Genomic DNA, 13466 nt, shown 5'->3' with positions numbered 1-13466 from the left:
CCTCTCTGCCCCGCCCCCTTCTTGGTGGGCCGCTGTGATAAAAAAATGCCCGGGCCAAATTTTTTTCCCAGTCCGGCCCTGTACAGCCTGTATACTCTTCAGACCTGTATGACCACTATATTTGTATTTTAGAGGTATCTACCTTCTCACTAATCCTTTTAAGGATAATTATTGTGTGTACTAATGGTCATCTAGTACACAATTTTGGTATTCGCTTTAAAACAGTCTATATACTCTTCAGACCTGAACAACCATTATACTTTAAAGAATAACTATTGTGTGTACTTTTGGTCCTCTAGTACATAATTGTGGTATTCAGGACAGACTTACCCAGGTTTTTAAAGGTGTATCACTGTTTCTTTATTATTTTTTACACATACGTTGGGTTTAGTGAAGTATTATACCACTATCATGAATTTTTTTTACTTTAGGAGGTACTCTTGAGTGGAGTGGGTTCCACCTACTTTAACCCTTTAAGGACCAAACTTCTGGAATAAAAGGGAATCATGACATGTCACACATGCTATGTGTCCTTAAGGGGTTAAGTGAGTGGTTTTCCCACCCCATTCCTCTGTTTTTCTCATATATATGTCCAGGGTTAATGCCCCCAGGTACCTCTTGTAACCTTCCGTTAGCCCAACACTATAGCCTCTTTCTTTGCTTTATAATTTTCAAGGTTTTAATACTTAGGTTACTGATCAAAAACTATCTACTTAGGACTAGCAATGGCTGGCTTTTTATCAAACAAACAAGACTTTAATAGATGGTGTAGGGATGCTAAGAATGTTTTCTCGATAACCTTGAGAGGAATCAAGCTCCCCTTAATATCAATCATTAATTTAATCCTGTCACCAAACTATACAAGCAACAGATTAGGACATGCTGGGAGATCTCCTCACTAGAGAATTATATTAAAAAGGATATGATTCCTAGAGGTTTAAGAGTCCGGAATATCCCCACAGCAAATACAGATAACCCTGATTTTATTAAAGAATGGGAATCGGTGGCAGGCACGTGTTCAAAAAGGTTTATGGAAATTATATGTACTTTTTAAAAAGAGAAACTCAACAACACCAATCAAAAACTAGGGGAGGAAACTGATAAATCAAATTAATTTGCAAGTGACCTGAATTTCCCCGTTTTAGAAAATAAGTTGAAGCAAAAACTTGACAGGTACCAGGAATCTATTAAATCCAGAAAACATCAGAAATTTATTAGAGACTCTAGGGATTACCAAACGGGAAACGTTTACAAGTTCCGAAATCACCGCCTGAGACATAATTCTGAGAACAATATGAGCTCAGAGTATGATTCTTCAGATACAGATTCAAGTAACCACAATACACTCTTGGAGTCACAACTTCAGACTCCCATTACTCCCAGCACCAGCAATCCCTGTAGCATCCTCCAAAAAGGTGTTGGTTTTTTTAGCATTGGACCAACAGGAGGAATTCCAGAGTTACAGTTGCGAGAAAAAGTATGTGAACCCTTTGGAATGAAATGGATTTCTGCACAAATTGGTCATAAAATGTGATCTGATCATCATCTAAGACACAACAATAGACAATCACAGTCTGCTTAAACTAATAACACACAAAGAATGAAATGTTGCCATGTTTTTATTGAACACACCATGTAAACATTCACAGTGCAGGTGGAAAAAGTATGTGAACCCTTGGATTTAATAACTGGTTGAACCTCCTTTGGCAGCAATAACTTCAACCAAACTGTTTCTGTAGTTGCAGATCAGACGTGCACAACGGTCAGGAGTAATTCTTGACCATTCCTCTTTACAGAACTGTTTCAGTTCAGCAATATTCTTGGGATGTCCGGTGTGAATCGCTTTCTTGAGGTCGAGGTCGGGACTCTGACTGGGCCACTTCAGAAGGCGTATTTTCTTCTGTTTAAGCCATTCTGTTGTTGATTTACTTCTATGCTTAGGGTCATTGTAACACCCATCTTCTGTTGAGCTTCAGCTGGTAGACAGATGACCTTAAGTTCTCCTGCAAAATGTCTTGATAAACTTGGATATTCATTTTTCCTTTGATGATAGCAATCTGTCCAGGCCCTGATGCAGCAAAGCAGCCACAAACCATGATGCCCCCACCACCATACTTCACAGTTGGGATGAGGTTTTGATGTTGGCGTGCTGTGCCTCTTTTTCGCCACACATAGTGTTGTGAGTTTCTTCCAAACAACTCAACTTTGGTTGCATCTGTCCACAGAATATTTTTCCAGTACTGCTGTGGAACATCCAGGTGCTCTTGTGCAAACTGTAAACGTGCAGCAATGTTTTGTTTGGACTGTAGTGGCTTCCTCTGAGGTATCCTCCCATGAAATCCATTCTTGTTTAGTGTTTTACGTATTGTAGATTCGCTAACAGGGATGTTAGCATTTGCCAGTGACTTTTGTAAGTCTTTAGCTGACACTCTAGGATTCTTCTTCACCTCATTGAGCAGTCTGCGCTGTGCTCTTGCAGTCATCTTTACAGGACGGCCACTCCTAGGGAGAGTAGCAGCAGTGCTGAACTTTCTCCATTTATAGACAATTTGTCTTACCGTGGACTGATGAACAGCAAGGCTTTTGGAGATACTTTCATAACCCTTTCCAGCTTTATGCAAGTCAACAATTCTTAATCGTAGGTCTTCTGAGAGCTCTTTTATGCGAGGCATCATTTACATCAGGCAATGCTTCTTGTGAACAGCAAACCCAGAACTGGTGTGTGTTTTATATAGGGCAGGACAGCTGTAACCAACACCTCCAATCTAATCTCATTGATTGGACTCCAGTTGGCTGACATCTCACTCCAATTAGCTCTTGGAGATGTCATTAGTCTAGGGGTTCACATACTTTTTCCACCTGCACTGTGAATGTTTACATGGTGTGTTCAATAAAAGCATGGCAACATTTCATTCTTTGTGTGTTATTAGTTTAAGCAGACTGTGATTGTCTATTGTTGTGACTTAGATGATGATCAGATCACATTTTATGACCAATTTGTGCAGAAATCCATATCATTCCAAAGGGTTCACATACTTTTTCTTGCAACTGTATGGGGAAACTCCCTTTCCACTATTAGGGCGAATTATACCATATTACCCGCTCATGGGCAGGGCTGGATTAACATAGGGGCTGATGGAGCTGCAGCTTCAGGCCCAGGCCCAAGAGATTTTTTTTTTCCACACACTACTCTTAGGGATTCCACCTGGCTTTTATTTTATTGGCACAGGCTGCCAATAAAATGAGGCTGCCTGGCTGGTGCCAATATTGCAGGGATATTGGCAATACAAATGCTGGTATTTTTCTCAGTATAAACAAGAGATTACTATGCAATACCAGCACTGGCCAGTAGGGGTCGCTGTGTGTGGAGACAGGCAGGGATAAGAAGTTCCAGTATATCCCTCCCTGCCTATCTATACTCCCTGATCTGCAGAGGTGCAGCTACAGAGAGTCCAGACAGTAACTCCCACCCTGCAGAAACAGCCTACAGCTCAGGGAAGTAAGGGATGGGGGAAAGGCTGCAAGGAGACATACTCCTAACCTTAATTTCACCCTTTCTCTTACAATTGAACTAGTAATGTTCTGGAAGACATTATGGCAGACACTGAGACACTAAGGGACATTGGGAGACATTATGACACAGACACATGTGGACACAGTGTCCCCATGTCTCCCAGCCAGTGTCCCTGGTGTCTCAGTGCCCCCTAGTCTCCCAGTGACCCCTAGTCTCCCAATGTCTCACTGTCCCCATGTCTCCTAGTGCCTCAAGTGTCTCAATGTCCCCATGTCTCCAAGCTAGTGTCCCTAGTGTCTGTGGCCCTGGTGTCTCAGTGTCCCCATGTCTCCCAGTGCCCCCATGTCTCAATGTCCCCTAGCCAGTGTCTCTAGTGTCTGTGTCCTCATGTCTTCCCCTATTTTCCCAGTGCCCCCATGTGTCCCAGCCAGTGTCCCCTAGTCTCACAGTGTCACTGGTGTCTCTGTGTCCCTAGGTCTCCCCATGTCCCCATGGGAATACTGGAGGACACAGGGAGACATGAGACATAGGGACACTGTGATACATAGGGACACTGTGATACATATGGTAACTGGGAGACCTGGGGACACTGGGAGACATGGGGCACTGAGACACTGATACATAGGAACACTGAGACCTGGAGTAATCGACACATGGGGGCACTGGGAGACATAGGGGCACTGGGAGGAATCCATCTATACAGCAGAATCAAACTAAGTAGTTTTTTGGTGATTTTACAGCATTTTCTCCTATGTCACTCCTTGTGATTTACATCATGTGATGTCACCCATACATATTTAATTATGCAAATTAGTAAGGCCAGTATGTTTTTCCAAGAAAGGCGGCAACCCTAACTACTTTTCACATACTCTTACTTAAGTATGGAAACTTAAGAGGGATGTATGGGAACAAAACTTGTGTGGACTGGCTAACAATGAATATAGTTAAAGGGACACTATAGTCACAAGAACAGCTTATTGAATTTGTTCTGGTTAGTAGAATCATTACCGTCAGGCTTTTTGCTTTAAACACTGTATTTTCAGAGAAAATTCAGTCTTTACATTAAAGCCTAGTGATAACTTCACTGGCCACTCCTTAGATGGCTGTTGGAGATTCTTCCTGGGTCATGGCTGCCTAAAATGCATCCAAACATTCAGTGTCTCCTCCCTTTGCATGCAGACACTGAACTTTCCTCTTAGAAATTCATTTATTCAATTCATCTCTATGAGGAGATGCTGATTGGCCAGGGCTGTGTTTGAATCATGCTGGCTCTGCCCCTGATCTGCCTTTTTGTCAGTCTCAGCCAATCCTATGGGGAAGCACTGTGATTGGATCAGGCCACCACTTCCAATGATGTCATCAGACTGCTTGTTTTTCTGAGTCTAACAGCATGCAGAGTTACAGCTTCAGGCTTGAATACAGTAATTTTTTTTTACTATATTTATGGAGGCATGAGGGGCCCAGGGGGGTTAGATAGTGGTGTTAACACTATAGGGTCAGGAATTCATTTGTTCGTTTGTTTTCCTGACCCTATAGTGATCCTTTAAGGTAATGCTGACTTTGGTCTCTAACACTGTGGCATGTTCCCTTTTTTCTACTCACTACATACAGCTTTTCTCTGTCCCAGACTATATACCAGGAGCGTCTGCCTGCTAGTAAGAAGGTAAGGAGACAAATGGACCAGTGAGTGCTTGGGGACAGTCCTTAGAAAGCGTTGAGTGAGCACATCATTAGATGCATTTATGCCAAGCTCAGGGTGCTGTCTGCATTGTATGCCTTTAGTTGGCCAGCTGCATGATTGACAGGCAGTCTGACATGCATTTATGCCAGGCTGGCCTTCTAATTCTTTGGGCAGACATGTCCTCTTTTTGGGCATGTTCACCCCTTTTGGCAGGTAACGTGATTTGTGTCAGTGGCACACCCTTTTAACGTGCCCATTGACTTCCTGCTTGACTGAACACTGCTGTTAGGGGTTATGGATTTACTTGAAAGATAAAAACATAAATTAGAGGGAGATTAGCATAGGGTATGTGTTTTCTTATAGCTGCTGTTTTCTTTCTCTACAGCACCATCTCCATCCATACATGACGCTTGGGAGTGTTTTAGTGTTTTTGGTCGATATGATTCTGTAATTAGGCCCGTCATAATTGTCAGCACCAGGCCCACTGGGCTGTTAATCTGGCCCTGCTCATGGGTTGTGAGGATATTTATGGGGTAATAAATATTAAAAATCATATTTTCATAAAAATTATCAAAAATTAATTTAATAATTTGTATTATATAAAAAATTTATATCTTGGCACTGTTCCCCAAATAATGATATAAAGCTGAGAATTTATGATGATTTTTAATTCTCTTAGATCCTTGAGGAAGTTTCACTAGAGGATTTTAACTTCACACAGTAATCACACATTAATTATAAAAATATAATTTATTGTGACAATAATAATAATAAAAATAATAGTAATATGTAACATGAGTGACAATCAGTGAATAATTAGTATAACATAATTATACAACATGGCAATGGTTTAACTATATAAACAGCTAAAAGCAACCAGTTGTCAACAGTTAAAGATTTATGACAGGACACTGTTTAGAAATCACTTCACAGAAAAATCCACGTAACACTGCAGTACGGCGTAAAGCAATACAACTTTGGCTGATAGTTATATCACACTGAATTAACTCTTCCACTGCTGGCTACAATACTCATAGGCAAGATATCCTATTATATTGCAGTTTTACAATTAAAGTAATCTTCATACCAGATCATTTGACCATTCTTAGGACCATCCGATAGGAATAATTCTAGCAGATTTTACGTTTGCCAAATTTTAACTTTCCTAAATAATATTCAATACCTCTGGATAAAAATTTGGTATGCTAACATTTGGCAAATTTACAGTTAATATATCAGTATCTTTATTCCACCTGCAGGAATGGAATTTTTATAACCATATATTCCTTAACTAATTATGATTTCTAATAATTGAAATCTGACCAATATTTATCCAGATATATATTCCTGCTATTCGTAAAAAATAATTAATTTAATTTAATTTAATTATATAAAACCAGCATAATTACCACTTATGTTGTAGATTTTCTATCAGATGTGTAGATATATTCCAGTAACTTTGAATGCAAGTATGATAAGAGGGTTTTATTAGTTGGAAAAGGTAATAGTAAAAATTAGGTGTGTCCAAGAGAGAGTTGAGAGTTTCTTGAGTACAGTCCAAGAGTCAGAATATCTAAGTCCCAGAGAGTTTGAGAGTTTGAGAATTCAAAGAGCCCGAATCTGTCTCAAAGAGTGTTCTAATGTGTTTCAAAGAGTGTTTGAATCTCCCTCTCTTCCCTTTGTCCTTACTTTTAAAGGGGAAAACTCTCTGCATGTCACTAGTTGATAGGACCAATAGGGAACTGTAGGTGTGTCTTCCCTACAGACTGTCATCTAGTTTTTGGTCTGTAGATGGCGCAATTACATCACAGAAAATTCTTGTCAGGGGGTCCATTTACCTTTTTGTATAATGGGTTAACAGAAATTTGTGATGCTTTTTATGTCATTTTCGGTTATCTTTATGTCTGCTATAAATACAATTTCTGCCAATTTCCAAGGCTTTTTCACTCTTATACCAGACTTGGTGTCTGCAGTTTGGTGTCATAATTTTAGAATTGACACCTCCTAACCTTAATTTCACCCTTTCTCTTACAATTGAACTAGTAATGTTCTGTTTTTTTTTTGTTTTTTTTTTAAGAAAAATTAATTACCATTGGTGTCTGGTTTTCTTGTGTGAAACTGTGTTTAAGATTATTTATACTCCACTAACATTAGTAAATAATATGATATTTCTTCATTGATATTTATCCATGAATAGTCTATATTATTAACATACTAAATATATATGATTAATATAATATAGTAAGTTATAAGTGGATAGTGTGTATATGTATATATATTTATGTATACATTTGTCTCTGGGTTAGTTGTAGCATTCCATCCCCCTTTCGCTGTTAGACATCATTCTTTATCTTAGGTTTTGTTTACATAAGTCGCATTCATTAGCTCAGACTTTGGATAAATAGAGTGAAAAAGAGAGAAATCTTGTGTCTGTCTTAGCCTTGTAATACAAAATGGAGTCACCTCTGTTCTGAGAGTGACTGGCAGTATACACTTTTAATTTCTGTCTTAACACAAAATGTCTGCCTATATAAATATACTGACAGGGTTCGAACGATATCTAATTACTCCCAGTACTTCCAGGATTGGCTATTTGGAAGGGGGAGGATTGGACACTCCTGTAGGTCAGTCCTCCAGCGGTCCTCCCACACTGATTGGATACAACCGGATGGAGGGAGTACACTCACGTCCCTTTATAACCAGCCTCGATCCATGTGGCAAACTCCCCTTTTAACCTGAGCTTGCCACGAGCTCCTGGAGGAGCCTGCTTGCCAGCCTCCTGCCCACAGACTATGGACCCTTTGGAAAATAATGTAAAAGGCTTGGTTCGTGCAACTGGGATTATATGGTTTGTTTACGGAACAATCGCACGAACAGAGACCACCCTGGAGCTTGTTAACACCTATTAACAAATTGTTCGGCTGGTTGGCCGCACTTCCTAGAAGCAACCACAAGGTGGCGGCCATCTTGTTCACATGAATGCAGGCAGCGGTGTTTGGGCATGAATCTCATGGAACTAAAATAGGATACAGAACCTCCCGAACACCACTGAACTTTCATCATCGCCTATATTTTGTTTCTATTCAACTTAGAAGGGCAATGTTCGTGAGATCATTCGTCTGGATGAAGGGAACAAGCTCCAGGGTAAGACTATTAACTCTGTTCGGTAGTTAGTTTGTTTGTTTGTTCGTTTGCAAGCTACTGAACTAGACCAGCTGCAAGCCCTGATTCTCTGGAACTGTTTTGGGCATGAAATCATGCGTGCGATCGGTCAAAATAAACTTCCAGGAATTTCCTGAACCCCTGCTCTGATCTGGGTGATTTTTGGATATGTTATTCACCCAGATCAGGGCTATCAGGGGATGTGATATAGGGGATGTTTTATAAGGATATGTTGTACTTTGGGGTACTTGTTGGACTGTATAAAAATTATTTTTTTTCTGTCTGCGGATAATTAGTTTATTGTATTATCTACCTTAATTGTATCACAGGCAGAGGGGACTCAGGGGAGGGATTGTGTAATGTACGTGGGAGTGTCGTTCATTTTTACACTGTTTTTATTGGCTTGCATGTTTTGTGTCCTGTGCCTAACAAGGTCCACCTGGGCATCAACCTTGTTGGGAAACTTGTATAAAAAGTAGTGTGCCTCAATTAAACTGAGATTCCTGCTTGCATTCCAAAACTGTGTGGCTACTAAATAAGACTGAACATACCACATTTGCAATACCTTGGGTTGTCTACTATTGCAAATGGTATGCCATCATGGGGGTAATTTTCATTCCTGGGCTAACGTACGGTCTCAAAGGCAACATAACCAACCTGGCAAATTTTAATTAGAAAAAAACTGAAACGCAAGCCTTATATTTGACCCTAACTTTTAAAAACCCCATAAACCTGTACATGAGGGGTACTATTATACATGGTATTATACAACAGTAAAATGTACCACAACAATTATATCGTCCGTGTAAGTGCCATTTGTGTGTGAAAAATGCAAAAAAATGTCACTTTCACTGACTATATCATCGCTGTAATACATTTTATTGTTTTGAATCACTAATATTTGTGTTCAGCGAAGTCTTCCGAGTAAAACAGTACCCCCCATGTACAGGTTTTAGGGTGTCTTGGAAAGTTACAGGGTTAAATATAGTGCTAACAAATTAAATTCCCTGGCCTTTCGGCCTGGGTTGTCAGGCAGGTCCCACAAATTGTAATTTATAAAAATACCTAATTATGTAAAATGATTACATAAATATATACGTAGAATTATTATATACATATATACACACGTGTGTGTGTATATATATATATATATATATATATATATATATATATATATATATATATATATAACAAAAATAGTAATGCACTCCACCTTCCTTGATGTACTTGCCTGGTGCTTATCAGCAAACAGATACAGCCAAAGTACAAGATAGCACTCCAGGGACTTCCAAGTAGAATGAATAAAACGTAGCTTTTATTAGCTCAAAATAAAAATCAACGTTTCAGTCTGTATCACAGACTTTCATCAGGATCCAGGATCTTTCATTCTACTTGGAAGTCCCTGGAGTGCTATCTTGTACTTTTGGCTGTATATGTATATATATATATATATATATATATATATATATATTGTAACAAACCACCTCTTTTACAGGTAGGGCTGTCACAGATCTTGCAGTAACCACCACCTTCTAGGGTATATAAAGTCCAGGACACAGTCAGCTCGATTTTCCTTTTTCTTTATTCAATAAGAAAACAGGTGCTTTAAATAAAAAAACCAAACAAAATCCCTTGCTCTTACTTGAGCTCTTACTAGACAGGAAGGGAGCTGACAGGAGCTACGGTGAAGGTAAGTTACAGCTTCCTGACAGCCCCCCTCCTACAGCCCATCCACTGGACCACCAGGGAGTGAGAGCCCCCCTCCCTGGCCAGCTAACAAGCAGGGAGGGGGGACGAAAAAATAAATTACAAAAATAATAATAAAATAATAACAACATTAAAAAAAATAATAACAACATTACAAAAATATATATTACAATAATAATAATTAAATAATAATAATTAATAAAATGCCCACCCCCACCAATGCTCTGCACTCACACACACACACTGCACTCTCACACACACACACTGCACTCTCACACACTGCACTCTCACACACACACACACTGCACTCACACACACTGCACTCTCACACACACACACTGCACTCACACACACTGCATTCATACACACACTCATACACACTGCACTGCATTCATTATATACACACACTGCATACATACACACACTGCATACATACACACACTGCATACATACATACATACACACTGCACTCATACACACACTGCATTCACACTGCACTCATACACACACTGCACTGCATTCATTATATACACACTGCACTCACACACTGCACTCATATACACACACTGCACTCATTATATACACACTGCACTCATATACACACACTGCACTCCATTCATTATATACACACTGCATTCATACACACACTGCATTCATACACACACACTGCATTCATACACACACTGCACTCATACATACACACTGCACTCATACACACACACTGCATTCACACTGCACTGCATTTATTATATACACACTGCATACACACTGCACTCATACACACACTGCACTGCATTCATTATACACACACTGCACTCATACACACACTGCACTCATATACACACACTGCACTCCATTCATTATATACACACTGCATTCATACACACACTGCATACACACACAGCATTCATACACACACACACTGCATTCATTATATACACACACTGTAAATAAATATTCAGTTAATATAACTTTTTTAGGATCTAATTTTATTTAGAAATTTACCAGTAGCTGCTGCATTTTCCACCCTAGTCTTATACTCGAGTCAATACGTTTTCCCAGGTTTTTGGGGTAAAATTAGGGGCCTCGGCTTATATTCGGGTCGGCTTATACTCGAGTATATACGGTATATATAATAAATATATATATATATAATCTAAGTATATATAATTTAATTTTCAACTGTTTTAAACTGTTTTTTAAAGCATAGCCGTACATGTGATCGTGAGGTCCTCACAAGGACCTCACGATCACATGGCCCAGGGGGGCCGAAGAGGACGGAGGGGGACTCCCAGGTAAATCCCCATACCGCGATCGCCGGCGACCGGGTAATTAGAAAGGATGGTTTGGGCGTTCTATGCCGCCCCCCTGCATTTAGAGCCGGTTCCCTAAGGACAGCATAGAACGCCCGCCGTCCTTAAGGGGTTAAACAAATGTGGTGATATTAGGGTTATTTGATTTATTTTTACACTAACCCCCACCCCCTACATCCTCCCCCCCTTCTCCATTCACCCTTCCCCCCCTTCTCCATCCACCCTTCTCCAACCACCCTCCCCCCCTCCAACCACCAAGCCCCCCATCTCCAACCACCCCCCCCTCCAACCACTCAGCCCCCATCTCCATCCACCCTCCCCCTCCCCCCTCCTGCTGAAAGGGGTCACTGCCAGGAGGGAACACCATTGCAATGTGTGGGTGTACATGATTTGCAACAATCACTAGGTAGGTGATATGTGTCAAAATCAAATCCACATGAATGCCATGATCAAAGGTTTCCCATTCGCAAGAATTAACTCTAGCTGGAGGAGCCGCAGGCTAGAGTTCACTCACCACTGAGCTTGTAATGTCCCACCTCCCAAGCCAAAGGTAAGATGGGATGGAATATAAAGTTTATTAATATTTTTAATTAAAAATAATATTATATATATTAATATAATATTAATAAAGTTTTAATGAAAAAAAATTCAGTCCCCCACTGAAAACCAGGTTTATTGTCAAATATTACAGATTTTCAGCTGTTTGCAATGAACAAAATAAACACATGGCCCTTTTTCACGCAAGAAGTCTTCACAAAGGCTCTGTGCATGGTCTGCCTTGGAAGAGCATCGAACCAACATATTCACTTTGATGACAAAACACTCCCCTCTCTGGCCCAGTGGCGGATCCAGAGCCTGATCTCGGGAGGGGCACTTGTAGATTGTTTAAATAAATAATCCAGGCACAATAACCACTACAGCTCAGTGTAGTAGTTCTGGCGCCAATAGTGCCAGGATCCCATCCCAGAGTAAGTAGTCAAACCGTTTAAGAACAGTTTGACAACTTACCTGGGGTCTGCTGGGATTTAGGGCATAGGAGCAGTGGTATGTGTTAGGGGTGCAGTGTGTGTGTGAAAGGTGCAGTGTGTGTGTGTGTTAGGGGGCAGTGTATGTGTGGGGCTGTGTGTGTGTGTGTGTGTGTGTGAGCGGTGCAGTGTGTATGTGAGGGTGGCAGTGTGTGTGTGTGTTTGGGGCAGTGTGTGTATGGGGGGCAGTGTTTGTGGGACAGTGTGTGTATGGGGGGCAGTGTTTGTGGGACAATGTGTGTATGGGGGGCAGTGTGTGTAGTGTGTGTATGAAGGCAGTGTTTGTGGGGCAGTGTGTGTAGTGTGTGTGTGGGGCAGTATGTGTAGTGTGTGTGTATGGGGCAGTGTTTGTGGGGCAGTGTGTGTACTGTGTGTGGGGCAGTGTGTGTAGTGTGTGTATGGGGCAGTGTTTGTGGGGCAGTGTGTGTAGTGTGTGTGTGGGGCAGTGTGTGTAGTGTGTGTATGGGGGCAGTGTTTGTGGGGCAGTGTGTGTGTAGTGTGTTTATGTGGCAGTGTTTGTTGGGCAGTGTGTGTAGTGTGTGTATGGGGCAGTGTTTGTGGGGTAGTGTGTGTAGTGTGTGTGTGGGGCAGTGTGTATGGGGGCAGTGTTTGTGGGGCAGTGTGTGTGTGTGGGGAAGTGTGTGTAGTGTGTATGGGGGCAGTGTTTGTTGGGCAGTGTATGTAGTGTGTTTATGGGGCAGTGTGTGTAGTGTGTGTATGGGGGCAGTGTTTGTGGGGTAGTGTGTGTAGTGTGTGTGTGGGGCAGTGTTTGTTGGGCAGTGTATGTAGTGTGTGTTTTTGGGGCAGTGTGTGTAGTGTGTGTGGGGCAGTGTGTGTAGTGTAGTGTGTGTACGGGGCAGTGTTTGTGGTGTAGTGTGTGTGTGGGGTAGTGTGTGTAGTGTGTGTGTGGGGTAGTGTGTGTATGGGGGCAGTGTTTGTGGGGCAGTGTGTGTGTGGGGTAGTGTGTGTAGTGTGTGTATGGGGGCAGTGTTTGTAGTGTGTGTGTGGGATAGTGTGTGTAGTGTGTGTGGGGCAGTGTGTGTAGTGTGTGTATGGGGGCAGTG

The sequence above is a fragment of the Pelobates fuscus genome, chromosome 3, assembly GCF_036172605.1.
Source record: "Pelobates fuscus isolate aPelFus1 chromosome 3, aPelFus1.pri, whole genome shotgun sequence".
In the NCBI taxonomy this organism is placed as follows: Eukaryota; Metazoa; Chordata; class Amphibia; order Anura; family Pelobatidae; genus Pelobates; species Pelobates fuscus.
This window is presented reverse-complemented; position numbering follows the sequence as displayed.